Source organism: Myotis yumanensis, unplaced genomic scaffold (assembly GCF_028538775.1).
Source record: "Myotis yumanensis isolate MYYU_CA2020_CCGP unplaced genomic scaffold, mMyoYum1.0.hap1 SCAF_13, whole genome shotgun sequence".
Taxonomy (NCBI): domain Eukaryota; kingdom Metazoa; phylum Chordata; class Mammalia; order Chiroptera; family Vespertilionidae; genus Myotis; species Myotis yumanensis.
The window spans coordinates 35,819,604-35,836,046 of record NW_027223764.1 but is presented as its reverse complement, the minus strand read 5'-3'; positions in this window follow the sequence as shown (position 1 = coordinate 35,836,046).

Here is a 16,443-nt window from a genome sequence, read left to right as displayed (position 1 = left end):
ATCCCTCTTACAGTGTACTCTTTTAAAAATCCATTGATGTAACCTTAGTTGTAGTGATGGAGAAGTTCCCCAGGGCATAAGTCACTCTGATAAAAAATTAGGGACATGGGATTCTCAGGCACTCTTAGCCACAAGGAGACTCCTTATTTTAATGCACTTCTTTGAGCACTTAATTTACTCCCCTTGAGAACCTCAGGGGAGGGGGAGAGAAGTGAACAATCCTGGCTCAATGATATTACTTCAACATTTTATCTCTAAACCTGTAGTGGAACCAGAAATATTTAAAACTTAATTTTTGGAAAAAACTTCTCTTTCTCTAAGAAGAGAGGCCTGCTAATCAGTGTGCTCGGATAAACAAAGTACCTTAAGATTTAATTAACAAGTTGAACTATTACAGAAATATTAACAAACATTTCTATTTATCTGAATATAGGAAAAATACCAATCCGGCATACTTGATAATTAAAAAATGAGGCAAAATCATTCCAAATCTTGCTGGAAATTGTTTAAAATTACATCCATTTGCTTTGAGAGATATGATAATCTCTTTTTTTATATTTTAACTAGAGGCCCAGTGCACAAAATTAGTGCAGGGGGAGTGGTCCCTCAGCCTGGCCTACACCCTCTCATAATCCAGGACCCCTCGGGGGATGTCCAACTACTGGTTTAGGCCCGATCCCACAGGGCCTTAGACCAGCAGTCGAACATCCCCCTCACAATCTGGGACTGCTGGCTCCTAACTGCTCGCCTGCCTGCCTGCCTCATCGCCCCTAACTGCCTCTGCTTGCCAGCCTGGCTGCTCCCTAACTGCCCCCCTGCCGGCCTGGTTGCTCCCTAACTGCTCCCCTGCTGGCCTGGTTGCCCCCTAACCGCCTCTGCCTCAGCCCCTGCCACCGTGGCTTTGTCCAGAAGGATGTCTGGAAGATGCCCAGTCTAATTAGCATATTACCCTTTTATTAGTATAGATTGGATTTATTGGGGTGACATTGGTTAGCAAAAGTATGTAGGTTCCAAGTGTACAACTCCATAATACATCATCTGTATAGTGTATTGCCATCCCAAGTCAAATCTTCTGTCACCATTTATTCCCCCTTTATCCTCTTCTCTGTCTCCCACCCTTTCTCTCTGGTAATCACCATACTGTTTTCTGTATCTGAGTTTGTTTTTTCTAAATTCCTTCATCTTTTTCACCTAACCCCCCAAACCCCTCCCCTCTAACAGCTGTCAATCTGTTTTCTGTCTCTGTGAGTTTGTTATTTTTTTATTTTATTTTATTTTATTTATTAGACTCCACATATAAGTGAAATCATTAGGTCCTTGTCTTTTTCTAACTGGTTTATTTCATTTAGCATAATACTCTCCAGGTCCATCCATACTATTGCAAAGGATAAGACTCCCTTCTTTTTTATAGCCAAATAGTATTCCATGGTGTAAATGCTTATGCATGCACATGCAAATATATATTTACTAGAGGCCCAATGCACGAAATTCATGCTATAATAGGGCTTCCTTCCCCCTGCTGCTTGCACTGCTTCCCTCTGGCACCCAGGACCCAGGCTTCCCTCACAGCCCTGGCTTTGTCCAGAAGGTTGTCCAGTCTAATTAGCATATTACACTTTTAAACCTGTAGTCTTTTATTATTATAGATTTAAAAGAACTCATAGTCCCTGCCCCATTTCATTTTTTTGCTTGATGTGAGTATATTGGACTTAGAATGCATACAAGTTTAAGAGAGAACTAAAAATGTGTCCAAATACTTAGTATCCCTGTGTTAGGCACTACTGGAGTTTATAAAATTGAAAATGATACTTTTTCTTGAGACATTCACATTCTAATTGGTGAGATCAACCATATTCCAAAATATTGAGATAAATTACTGCTTGACCTTGCCTCCCATATATCTGACAAATATATCTGTAAAACAATATCTACCATCAGTGAACATAAGCTTATGAGTTGAGGGAAATGGATTCTAGTCCTGGTTATCATTAACTAGCCAAGTTGCCTTGGGTAAGATACTTACTCACCTGTACAACTTCCTGATCAGTAAAACCACTAGAATGGCTGGTGTTTATCTCCAGGGTCCTGAGTTAATGCCCTTAGAGGTGGCAACCAGTGGCAGTGATGTCAACGGAGTGATCCTCTGGCTCTCTCCTAATTCAGCTAGAACAGCTCCAGATTTATCTGTTTTATGTTTTAACCCCATCAGATAGTATTATAACAATTACCATTTCACCCAGCTAAGGGTCTTCTAAATTCTTATCCCACAGAAACTGATAATAAGAAAATGTTTATTGTTTTAATCAGTAAGTTTGGGGCAATTTGTTTCCATTGCAATAGATACCTTTTAAAAGCATGGAAATATAGGGTATGCCAAGGGCTTGAAATAGTATAGCTGCATTTGGTTGAGAAACTAGATTGAATAGGCAGGCGGTGTCAGATCCTGGGAGGCCTTGAATGTCAGGCGAAAATGTCTGCCTTTTATTTGCTAGCTGAGAAATCTGCAGTATGGGCTTCGTACATCCAGATCACATTTGACTTAGTCTCTGTTAGTGCAGTAAGGACTGAGTAGTTATAATTAGTATTGGGGAGCATGTTCATCATTAAATTGTCTCTAGAACAAGGAAAAAAGTAGCCTATAAATGCCACAGCTACACAGGAAGTTCATGGAGAGCAGGGGCCAATTGTTAAGTCATGTTTTGTCAACATAAAGGTGATGAGAGGATCAAGCTTCCCTGGCTTTATTTTATTTTATTTTTTTTAATTTAAGCAGAGAAAAAAACTTCTCACATGTATCCAGGCCACTAATATGACACCACTGACTTGATTTTTCTTACCTGCCAGCCTTTTTGCAAGGAGAGGTGGCATATTAAATTGCTTCCACCTGGGACATCTTGGCATGACTGAGTTTATCAAATTCTCTTTCTAGTCAGCAAGAGGGAAGGAAAGGCCTAAAGGGTGTGAAGAATGAGTGACACAGAAGGGTGAACAGATTGCAGGGAGGAAACATTCAGGGGCCCAGAGCAAACCTAATTTACATGCATCCAATCCCAAGGCTTTGAATGAAGTTAGTTCATGATTCCTGCTCCACCCTGGGAAATTCAACTGTACTTTTTTTTTCAGATTTTTTTTTTTTTCGGTCTTGTAATTTGTGAATCCCAAAGTGTTTCTTAAACAGTCAATTATGAGAGCAAAACTGCCATAATCCCCAAATCAGTCACTCAAAGTTTCTCTGGGAAATTAGAATAGCATGCCTGGTATACTTCAACACTTTTGCTATATCACGCAGCAAAGCATTCCAAGAAATTAAATTCAAGAAAAATTTGTAGATATGATTCCACTGTAGATTGATTTCAATCCAAATCAATTACTAAAATAAAATGCTTGGAGTAGAGAACTGGGTGTTGAACTAAATGTACCAGAAGTCTTATCAACACCAGTGAAAATAATCTGTTGTTTAATTTTCTGCCGTGAACTTCCTGGGAAGCAGTCGATAACTTGTACTGTTTGGAGGGGAAAACATGCATTTAGCCAACACGTTACTTAGTCCCCATCGTAGGTAGGACTCTGCTAGCTTCCTGGGCACGTGAAGATAGGATGAAGGCTAACCTCTGTTCTCACGAAGATTAGAGATTTGTTGGATTGATTCATGAGGTTTATTTCCAGCGTCTGTTTCTGATCAGTAACCTGCATTGAAATGATAATTGTACAATACTAAGCTTTCATTTTGTTTCAGAAGCAGAACCCCATTTCCAAACAAAATCTTACGTAGGCCTTTGAGTACATAAAACAGATCAAAGTGGAAGTACTCTGGAGTGGGGGGGGGGGGGGGGGGGGCGGGAGTGAGGAGCACCTGGCCTTCCCTTCCTGCTTCCTCAGTCATCCACTCCCTAGTGGTCCCACAACCTTCTCTCTCAGGACGTTAGGGGTTTCCCAGAACAGTTAGCACGGCACTGCTCTAATGCATTGTTTCAGTCCCAGTGAAGTACTGCTAGACATTCAGTTTGGAATGTCTTTTTTTTTTTTTAATAATCTTTATATCCTTTTATTTAATTGATTTTTTTTAGAGAGAGTGTAAGGGAGAGGGAGAGAGAGAAACATTGATGTGGGAGAGAAAAATGATTGGTTGCCTTCCATATGCACCCCGACCAGGGATTGAACCCACCACCTGGGTATGTGTCCTGAAAGGGAATTGAACCCTCAACCTTTCAGTGTATGGGATGATGCTCCAACCAACTTAGCCACACTGGCCAGGGCTAGCTAACTCTTTTTACTTTTTGCAATTAATTGGTATTCTACAACCTTACCTTTTGACTGCTCAGTACTGGATTACTTGGTTGACAAAACTAAACAAAGCTCAGTCCAACAATAAATATATACACACATATATACACACATGCACTAGAAAGAGAGACCATATTTTTCAATGAGAAAAAAAGAAAACACATTAATTCCAGTACACGTAGGATTTAATTTTACGGATTGGTATTATTTTTTAATTATATAAGGCACCCAAATCTTCAGTCTGGAGTCTCCCAAAGGCTTAACTCCCCACTAATTAGCCCTTGACTGATCCCTGGCACCATGACTTAAGCAAAGAACATGTCTCCTTACACCACACATCTCCTCACAGGCTAATCGCCACATCTCCAATTGTACCAACACCCATTCCAGTTAAACAGAAAGCATGAAAAGACATTCACTGTGCTCTGTCTGCCCCATTGTTGCAAATTCTCCATGTTTTTCCCCTTCAAATCGAGAGGCGTCTCCCTCATCATCCTCTTTCAAGTAAATTGCTCACTTACTGGTCCTTCTTTAGCAAAACTTGACAGAGATATAGAGAGAGGAGCTTTTTTGGAACTTCACAATATCTGAATGCATTAAGTAGACACTTTAGCTGAATTATGGAACATCTTCCTAATGTAAAAGTAGAAAATAAGTGCTTATATGTTAAGAATAGGTGAAAGCGATCCCCTAAGGCAGGGAAGTGCTTGGAGTAGAGAAAGGCAAACCCGTGATGGCCCAGCCCCCTCCCGTAGTCACATCTTTCAGTCTTCGTCCATCCCTGCAATCACACCTCTGTGGGTTCCATTCCCAGGGGTGTCACCCTCACTAACTCTGCTGAGTCCCAGACCCTGTAAAATGGTAATAATAGGACCTTCTTAAGAGGGTCATTGCAAGGATTTAGTAAGAGACTAGACATAAAGCTATCAGTAAAGTTCCAAGAAAACAGTGTGTCCATAAATGTTAGCTACTAAGGAAGGCCATTATTGTCACCAACCCCCGAGATTGTTTTAAGCACAAGAAACATCTTTAGGAGACAACCCAAGTTAGGTGTCTGCAAGTTGAGCTGGTGGTCACATGTAACTGTACCATGAATTCGGACGGTAGATTGACTTGGATTCTTCCTGAAGGGACCAAATTAAGAACTCCTCCTTTGATGTCTCACCACAAACACAGACAATGTCTTTGTCAGAGGCATTTTTTCATTCGCCTCCAGAGGAGCTGATGCAATTATACACTCATTACCTTGGGCTTCAGTGCCTATGTGCCAGTCAACTCAGAGGCTGCCAATCAAAGAGGTCTTATTTATGATAAATTATAGATGAGAGGAGTGGCAAGTTATCATAAGATGAAACAAAAGTTGTCTGAAGTTGGCTCTGAAATCAGAAATGTGGGTGGCAAATTAATTAGAGCAGGAAGGCAAAAGCAATGGGAAAGATTTTAGCAAGATTTCCAGGGAGTTGTGAATGGTGATGGTGGAGGTGTAGGGGGTGGAGGCTGGACTGATCATTGACCAATTAGTAGTTTACCTATTAAATTTGACAGACATATGACCAGTGAAGTTTTCTAATGAGTTTTAGTCAAGATAAATATCTGATAAAAACTATATTTTTATTCTCTCTCCAGTAGTGAACAAGGTCTGTTTGTTTTCTCTACTCATCTCTGGCTTGAGATCATTGTTAAGTCATTTTAAAATATAAATAGAATATTAGCATCGTGGGTGTATTTGGTTGCTGAGAAATCTTTCTTTAAAGAAAATCTAACTTCACAATTGCTGTATTTACTTTATGGCCCTTCGGCGAGGAAGGAACCTCAAAGGCATTCTATTCCCACCTCCTTCCAGAGGCCAAGGCCACTTCCCCAATTCATGAGAGCCATGAATGTCCAGCTTCTGTTGGATATAATTTTTGCTTGGGTGTTTTTTTCTATTTTTAAGTTGTTTGTTTTTAGAACATTCCGTCTGATTTCTTGTAACTTCAAGTTCTCAGAAAGGTCTTCTTAATACTGAGGCAGCTCATCTTTCCTGAAACTTGCAACTTTTTCCACTGACTGCCCTTTGTGATTCTGATTGGTGGTGACTTTGTAGTTTTCTCCCCAACCTTTGGGGAACTAAAGGTGAATTTTTTCAAAATAATAGCAATCAACTACAGAATCTCCCAGGATGGATACTGTCAGTGACCTCCAAATTCCTCTTCAGAAGAACAGTTGTGCAAAACTTAAAATACAATGTGGCATTTGTCTGGCAGAATATAAGCTTCATGAGGGAAAAGACATGTGTTTTCTCTTTGTATTCTTAGCACCTAATACTGTACCCAACACATAATAATGGCCTTAGAAGAGTACTTACGAGGCATTGAATAAATATTTCGGAGTGCTGTCATGTATTATTTCCACTCAGATTTACCAAGAACTTTCTTTCAAAGATGTCTGCTATTTAGACAGTCACTTCATTGTTCATTAGTACATGACTTTGGTAAGCATATCTCCTGTGAAGAGAAATATTATAACAAAGTATTATGGCATTTAACACTGTTATTTCAGTTACTCAACTAATCCACCCACTGATAGAGTGAACTTTGAATTAAATGCTTTGAAGAATAAAGTCAAGTAAATCTTGATAAAAATCAAAGGCTAGGGAAAGCTTGTTTGACAGAAGGCATGAAAAAAATGCTCAAATGAATATTGTTGGGGGAGAAACTCTCATTCTACAGCAGACCAGTGAAGAGTAATAGTTCAAGAGTATCAAAATTCCTGTGTGATCAAAAGGCAGAGACAGCTTTTTACTATCTTTTGATATTCCAGGACTCATAATATCCGGCCTACATGAGCATCTGTCTTTGTGGTAGCTCAAAGTATTTGAACACCTTATCTCATCCAACCTCAAGTTTCCTGTGAGGTAGGTAAATGTTGAGAGCTCTTGGTACTGTTTTCAAGATGAGGCAAGTGAATTAGAGAGGCTGTTTACACACTCCAAATTTCACAGAAGCCTCAGGAGGAAGTGAGGGTAAGAATGAACGTTAATTCCCAGTTGTAGAAATCAGTGTCAGAGCGTGAAAGAATATTGTCAAAACCCTGGTCCAATGTGGGTTTTCCTCATAAGATTTATTTGTGTTGATTTGATTCATTTCCCCAACCACACAAATTTTATGAAATATTTTTAGTAATGGAAGTAATACAGGCCTATTACCATGTCCCTGTATATCCTAGCTCTGTCCCCTGAGAAGGCCTGGATATAATGACATGCCAGTAGCAACAAGTGTATCTAGTGCTCAGACCTTGAGTCTCAATACTGCTCTCCACTAAAAGGAACCAAAACTCCTTGTAGAGATGGCTGATTCTATTTCTGGGATAGAGACAGCACAAGATGAGTCTGGAACATCTTGTTGCACCGGAAAAGTAAAGAAGTACTTTCAAATAGCCAACGTTGGAACAACTTGAGCAACAAAATGAAGTAGTGTTGGATTATAACACAAAGTATAAAATAACTATTCATGAAGCCATAAAAATGATTGAATAAATAAATAACAGGGAAGAAGAATTCCCATATATCTTTTTATATATGAGACTAGAAGCCCGATGCACGAAATTCGTGCAACGGGCTTGGCCCCCCACAGCCGCGGCTTCGTCAGGAAGGTTGTCTGATCTAATTAGCATATTGTGCTTTTATTATTATAGATATATATCACATATAAAAAGATATATTGTATATATATATATATATAATGTCACCTCCCCTTTCCTTAAACTAGGGCTACACATAGTGAATACCTTCCAAAGGGTACAGTTTGAAAAGGAGGGAAAAAAGAATAACATGACCATGGTGAGACCTGACAAGCCCGACCTCAGCCAGTTAGCTATTAGTTGGTCCCTGTGTGCCTTGACACACCTCAACCACTGAGTTTTTGTTTGAGCAGTTTCTTACTTTCTGGGACCACAAAATTCTCCAGGCTTATCTATGTATTTTCTGCCCAAATCCTAGAATCAGCCATTTCTCCACAAAGCTCTGGTTCCCTTTACTGGAGAATGGTGTTAGAAACCAAGATCACCATGCGCACTGTTACTGAGACATCCTTGCTTCCAGCTCTCTCTGCTGACAGAACCAGAAGAGATGTGTATATACTAACACATATATGTTTTCATATCCATCAATATTTCTGTTTGTAAGCATGTATTTATATTAAGCTAAACATGAGTTTAAACTAATTTCCCAACTTTAAAACATGACTACATACATCAGTCTAGCCACTTTCCCTTGATTATCTTGAATAGTGAAAAACCCAATTCCCACCACCACCATGCACTGACTTAATTGTTCAGTTGCATTGTACATGTATAGTGGTGACACTCTTTTTAATTCTAGTCACTTAAATGGATAAGTAGTAGTCTCTTATTGAGGTTTCAGTTTCCACTTTCCTAATAATGAAAGCTGCTGAATATCTTATTATGTGCTTACGTGCCATCAGTATACCTTCTTTGGTCATGTGTCTGTTCAAATCTTTGGCTCCTTTAAAAATTGTTTGTTTTCTTATTATGTTTTGAAAGTTATTTTTATATTTTGGGTACAAGTTCTTCATCAGATATATAGATTGAAAGAATTTTCTCTCAGTCTGTGGTTTGTCTATTCATTCTCTGAATAGTGATTTTAATGTTGATGCAGTTAAATTATCAATTTTTTTTTTAACTTCATGGATCATATTTTTGGTGCCATATTTAAGTCTTTGCCTAACTCAGAGTCACTGAATTTTCTTCTATGTTCTGTTCTAAAAGTTTTAGTTTTTACATTTGGTCTGTGATCCATTTTATACTTTATGTTTGTATATGGTGTGATACATCAATCAAAATTTATTTTTTCTATATGAATGTCCAATTATTTCATCAGCATTCATTGAAATACTACTCTCTCTTCACTGAATTGCCTTTGTACATTGTAGAGAATCAGCAAGTCAGTTTGTATATTTTGTCCCATTGATCTATTTTTCTGTCTTTACACCAATGCTACACTGTCATGATTACTCCAGCTTTATAAGTCTTGAACACAGGTTGTTAATCCTACAACTTTATTCCTTTTCAAACTTGTTTTGGCTATTTGAGAGCTTTTGTATTTCTATATTAATTTTAGAACCAACTTGTCAATTTCTATAAAATTCCCATTGGTATTCTGAGTGGGATTACATTTTATCTATAGATTAATTTGGGGCTTCAAAGAATGATTTGGAAGTATTTCATCCTCTTAAGCTTTCTGGAAGAACTTGCATAAAATTTGTATTATATCTTCCTTACTTCTTTTGTAAATTGACCAATAAAGCCATCTGGGCCTGGGTTTTTCTTTTTTAACAGTTTCTCTGAAATATTTATTTATTTGTTTGTTTGTTTGTTTGTTGTATTTTTTTAAATCTTTATTCTCCCCTCCCCCCCTTTAACTCCCTCCATCCCGCACTCACCCCCACCCCAGGCCTACAGCACTATTATCTGTCTCCATGGGTTATGCATATATGCATATAAGTTCTTTGGTGAATCTCTTCCCAACCCTCTTCCCCCTTCCCTCTGTGATTCCTCAGTCTATTGATCCAGAGACATGGAAGCATGGAAACATTTATTTCCCTCAATAGATATAGGTCTATTCAGGTGCTCTATTTCCTCTTGAGAGAGCTTTCCTGGTTCGTATCTTTCAAAGAATTTATTAATTTCACCTAGGTTTTAAATTTTTGACAAAATATTGTTTGTAATATTCCTTTATTATCTTTTTCAATGTCTGTCGACTATGTGGTGGTATCACCTCTCTCATTCCTGATATTGATTATTTGTTTCTTCCTTAGTTTTTCCTATCAGTCTGGCTCGATATTTATTAATTTTATTGATCTCAAAAAATTAGCTTTTATTTTAGTGATTTTCTTTATTGCTTCTTTGTTTTCAAGATCATTGATTTCCACTAAATTCACTATTATTTTCCTTCTGCTTACTTTGGATTTATTTGCTCTACATTCTAGTTTCTTAAGGTAGAAACTGACATCATTATTTTGAGACTGCTCTTCTTTCCTATGACAGGCATGTAGTGCACGAATTCCCCTTTAAGTGTGGTGTCAGCAGCTATTCACCAATTTTGATTTGCTGTTTTCATTTCATTCAGCTCAAACTACTTTTAAATTTCCATTTTTATTCCTTCTTGGATCATAGTTATTTAGGAAAGTGTTACTTAATCTCTAAATATTTGGAGATTTTTCTACAGATCTTTCTGGTATTGATTTCTAATTCAATATCACTGTGTCAGAGCACATACTTTGTATGGCTTGAATTCTTTTAGATGTGTTGAGATTTGTTTTATGGCTCAGAACATCTCTCTTGAAAAGTGTTCCACATGTGTTCACTTGAAAAGAATGTCTATTCTGCTGTCATTGAGTAGATTGTTCTATAAATGTCAATTAAGGTCAGTTGGTTAGTTGTGCTGTTCAAGTCTTCTGTATATGTATCAATTTTTAATCTACATGTTTAATCAGTTTTTGAGAGGGAGATATTGAAATCCCTAATGTGATTGTGGATTTATTTATTTCTCCTTGCAGTTTTATCAGTGTTTACTCATGTGTTTTGAAAATCTGTTATTAGTTTCATAAAAGTAGAATTTTCATGTCTTTCTGATGAACCGATCCCTTTATCTTTGTGAAATGACCTTCTTACTGCCTGTCACTATCTTTGCTCTGAAATCAGCTTCATCTGATATTAATATAGTCGCTGTAGCTTTCTTTTTATTAATGTTAGCTTGGTACATCTCTTTTCAGCCTTTTACATCATTTTACATTAACCCTATTTGGTCTTTATATTTAAAGCAAGTTTCTTGTACACATTATATAATTAAGGTCTTGCTTTTTAATCTAACCTGACAATCTCTGCTTTTTAATTGGGCTGTTTATTCAGATTATATACATTTAATGTGTTTATCAATATGATAAAGTTTAAGACTATTATCTTGCTATTTGTTTTCTATTTATTCCATTATCAGTTTATTGTCCCCTCTTCCTTTTTTTTGCCTTCTTTCAGATTAACTGAGTATTATTATTACATTTTATTACCTTTGTTGGCTTATTAGCGATAACTCTTGTTGTTTTAATGGTTCTTTTAGAGTGGATAGTAAATACTATCTTGTTAGATAAGCAATGGGGTTTCTCTGCTATCTCACTGCTGCCTACCTCTTAAAATTTTTATACAAATAACACTTTTTAATATCTACCATGTGCCAGGTACTGTTCAGCACTTTAAATACATTAGCTCAGGTACTACCACAAAAACACTGGGGCATGGACTATTGCTTGCATTTTACACATGAGAGAATAGGCCCAAGAGGTTCAGCGACACCTGCTTAAGGTTACACAGCCAGAAAATTGTCGAGCCGAGGTTAAATCACTTTTCCTTTAGCCCTGAATCTCTGAGCCTTAGTAAATTCACAGTGGTGATCTCAAATCAATACTGCACGTGGTAACTGCCTCCTTTGAAATTTAGTTTTGTGTTATAATTTTTATTGCTATTATTTTAACTCACCAACCTTTGGTGGTAGCTTAAGCAGTAAGACTTTCCTTGCATGTTTAATGTTATGTGATTTGGAAAATTGCATACCACATGGCTCCGCACGTGGCCCTCTCAGTTCCTGCAAAGTAACCCATCTAACAGAAACCACAGCACTCATTGTTTTGAATATTCTTCCACTGGATATTCTTTACTAACTGTGCCAGTCTGAGTTTTAAAATTCTCCCCACCACTGATTACTGAAAAGTTGTTCTTTTATCATTTTTACAATGTGATATTTTTGCTATGGAATATGGATACACACTTTTTGTTGTTGTTACCAAGAGGTAATTATACCAAAAGAATAAAATTTGCTTGCTCAGTGATTTTGGCTACTATGAATGCATGCTTAGCAGGTGGGTGTATAACAGCGGTTATCTAAGTGTGGTCCACAGATCCCTGGCAGTGGTGGTGGGGAAGGGGGGTATGATATCTCTGAGGCCCTTTCAGCAATATGATGCAGTAAAACTGTTTTCGCAATAACACTAAAAAGGTAATTTGCCTTCACTATGTTGACATTTTCACTAATGGTACAAAAGGAATAATAGATATAACTGCTGTCATCTTAGCAGAAACATGAGGCTACACTAGTAGTCACTATAGTATTCTTAACTGTCATGTAGAGGGAAAACAAGTTTTGTTTAATGTCCTGATGGATCAGTTAAAAATTATTAATTTTACTAAATATTGACCCTTGATTACATGTGTTTTTAATATTCTGTCTGATAAAATAAGAAGTATGTATAAAGCACTTTGGGTGGTGGGCACACGGTGCAACATACAGATCTTGTAACATAGAAACCCACACCTGAAACCTATATTATCATGTTGACTAATGTCACCCCAATAAATTTAATAAATAAATAAATAAGTACAATAGTAAAAAAAAAAAAAAAAAGCACTGCATATCAAAGTAGGATGGTTGTCTCCAGGAAAAGCACTTGCGGTTGCTTGAGTTGTGAGCTCAACTAGCCTCTGGGTTTGTTTTTTGTGGTTGTGTTTTGTTTAAGCATTTTTACTTAAAAGAACAACTGGTTACTTAGACAAATGATGGTTATTTAGACTTGGTTATTTGGCAGACGCTTTCTCAAGAATGAATGAAGTCAGCCTGTCATTACAAGTCATGTAGTTGACAGTATTTGTTGCCAACGCTAAAATTTAAGCTTTCAAGTAAAAATTAGATTTTGGAAAACACCATAAACATGACAGCTTCCCAATACTTAATAACTTTTCTGATGAGGTTGGTAGTGATATTAGAAAATGTGACTTTATGTACATTGTATAATGAAATGCATCGACGTTTAGACAATGTGCATAACTCAGTCCACCAACATTTTCCAAATGACCATTGCATGATCACATGGGTGAAAGTGCGCAATAAGCCAATGAATACCTTTGTAACAGAGAACAAAATGTTCAGTGCTCTGATTTCAGATTCTAGACTGCAGCTATCTCTTGTCAGGTTTTGGTATATTATCAAAAAATATCTACGACCGTAACCGGTTTGGCTCAGTGGATAGAGCGTTGGCCTGCGGACTGAAGGGTCCCTGGTTCAATTCTGGTCAAGGGCATGTACCTTGGTTGTGGGCACATCCCCAGTAGGGGGTGTGCAGGAGGCATCTGATCGATGTTTCTCCCTCATCGATGTTTCTAACTCTCTATCTCTCTCCCTTCCTCTCTGTAAAAAAAATCAATAAAATATATTTTAAAAAAATATCTACAAATATATGAAAAGGCAACTAAAATATTCCTCCATTTCCCAATTCCATATCTGTGTGAGGCCAGCTTCACATACTTCAGCCAAAATAACGTAACAGTTTAAATGCAAAAGCAGAAATGAGAATTAGGCTGTTTGTTATGCTGTTTGTTATCAAGCCAGAGAGACATTACAGAGATTTCCAAAAATGTAAAATAATGCTACTTTTCTCACTGATTTCTTTTTATTTTGGAAAATATAGTTATTTTTAATAAAAATGTTATCAATGTTAACATATAATGGGTTTGTTATTTAATGAATGAAACATTAAATATTTTAAAATTTCTCAGTTTTAATTTCTAACACGGTAAATATTAATAGCTACAATGCACATAAACACTCTTTGAGGTTCTCAAAAATTTTTAAGACTACAATGTGACTCTGAGGCCAAAAAGTCTGAGAAATGTGGGTGTAGATCTTCCAGCTCACAATGAGCCCACCTCTGTAGTAAGTGCCCCTTCCTCTAGCCATGGCTTTGAATATGTGCCTAGGCTATATCTGTCCCCTCCTCCCCATCAGTGCATTAGATACACCGATGGGAGGGTTGGAGGTGAAGAGACGGATTGGATACCTGACTTTAGCAGGCCTGTCTAATTCTCCTCTGACAACTCAAGTGAGACCAGAAGAGGATTTGTGTTTCTCCAGTGCCTGATCCCATAGACATGATGTCCGTTACCCTGTAGGGCCCACTTTCCACCTGATGGAGGGAATAAGAGCTGATACTGGTTTGCAGACTGGAAAGAGGATGAAGCAGATATACAAAGTGAAGTAGAGGTGAGAGAGAGAAAACAAATTCCCAGGGTTTCCCACACACCTTCAATTCTCAGATCCAGTGTATGCCTAAGCACAGGCTTGTGTCCTATGAAAGAGCCCAGTATCATAGTAATAAATAATATCTTTTTCCTTAGCCAGCTTGAGTGGGTGTTTCTAATTTGAAAGCACATGAATCATTTATAGCTAATAAAGTAGGACACATGTGATCCGTTATTAAATTGTAAAGTTTCTAATGTTCCGTACATTTTAGGGTATGATTAGACTAGAAATACAAAGCCAAAGTTTCCTGGAAATGCAAAGATAGTACTTCTATATTGAAGTTAAAAAGAGAAATTACCATAGGCTACACATGGATTAATTACTATCTTCAGAGAATTAGAACTCTATCAAACATTCTTACCACAAAATTATGCTGAACAAAACTTAATCTTTCTGTGACTATTCAAAAAATTTAGAATCTTTTAATGCTCCAGGGACATTATCATTTTATAAATTGCACAAAAATTTCTCATTATTTCAGCTTTCTAGTAGTTTGGATTCAGAATAAATGGGAATTTACTGTAATACTTTGAATTAGTAAGTCCTGGGGAGCTCAAAGTACTTCAAAAATACATGAATTATATCACTTATCTTTCTCAACAGTGGAATGAAATTTACAACTGGAAACAGCCATGGGTGGATTCAAGACACAAAGTCCTATTTCTCAACATTCTAATGAATAATCCTTCCATTTGGCTATTCTGAACTGATACTGGCTTCCTTTTTTACTTCAAAATATGACTTTTTTTTCCAGCTAACGATCAAATAGGACTAAGGCCAGCAGAAAAAAAAATTGGGGCTATAACTTTATTTTATTATTAACTACATAGTGATTTGATTATAGGTTTCAGCTCATAAATTTTCAGATGAACCTGGATACTACAGTTTACTTTCTCAAAAGAGAAAAACTCATAGTGGTAAAAAAAAAAAAAAAATCAAATGCATTTACATACACGTCTGGCTTTCATCAGAACTAAAAATATGCTTTAAAATGTACAGGAAAGAAATAAAATATTTAATTTAAAAACTTCAGCCTCAACCTCAGTATATTGTAGTTTGATTTTCTATTTCTGGACTATTTGTGACCATGTGTGATATATTTAGAATAAAAAAAACTCTCTTTAAAATAAAAGAAAGAAAGAAAGAAACCCTCTTATCCCTCAAGCTTCTTTCTGAACATCTCTCTCCCTTAAAATGTAATTAGTTTCTTTCTGCTGCTAAAAAATTTAATGTTCTCTGAAGGCAAAGCTGATTTCTGCATCACCTGCTGTTTGGGAGTGTCGGTACCTCTCCTCCTGCCAGTTAGCATGGATAATCAAAAGTGACCCGTAAGGAGAAATCTTCCATTTAGGAGACATCAATTTGTACAAAGTCTAAAAGATTAATATGGAGCATGTGGTACATTCAATCAGAAAATGGCTTTAAATATTAATACTAGATAAATACACTCTTGCTGCTATCTTAGATAATTTATGTCATACACTTCTAGAAGGAACTAAATCACTTTTTTCTTTTATGCGGTTGCTCAGTAACATACAGCAACATGTAAAACAAGGCACCATTTTTCTACTCAGATCTGACAAGGGGAAGTGAAAAATTTGGGTCCAATTTCAACCTCATTTCCTTACAGCCTAGATCTGTGTCACATGCTTGATCCTAACTGGTGCTTTCCAAATTAAATGTATATTTTTCAAACCAATATCTTAAGTGGTAATGTTCCAACAGTCCAAATGTCGATTACCAAAACAAACATTTGTTTCTCTAGCAAGTGTTTTCACACAAAAGCATTTGATTCACATACTGCAGCAAACAAACATTTGCTTTAGGCAGTTGCGGCAGCCAAAAGTTCTTGCAGAAACATCTCCCAGGCTGCCTGGCACCCCTCCCTGGAGCAGGGCTTGCTGAGGTCCGAGAACGCTTGTGAAACCAGTTGCTGACCAAGAGAATCCTTGGCAAGACACTGGGGCCATGCGGAGGCCCAAGCCTTTTCCAAACACATCTTTTGAGAAAATGTGCTTCTAATTATGATGCTTCCA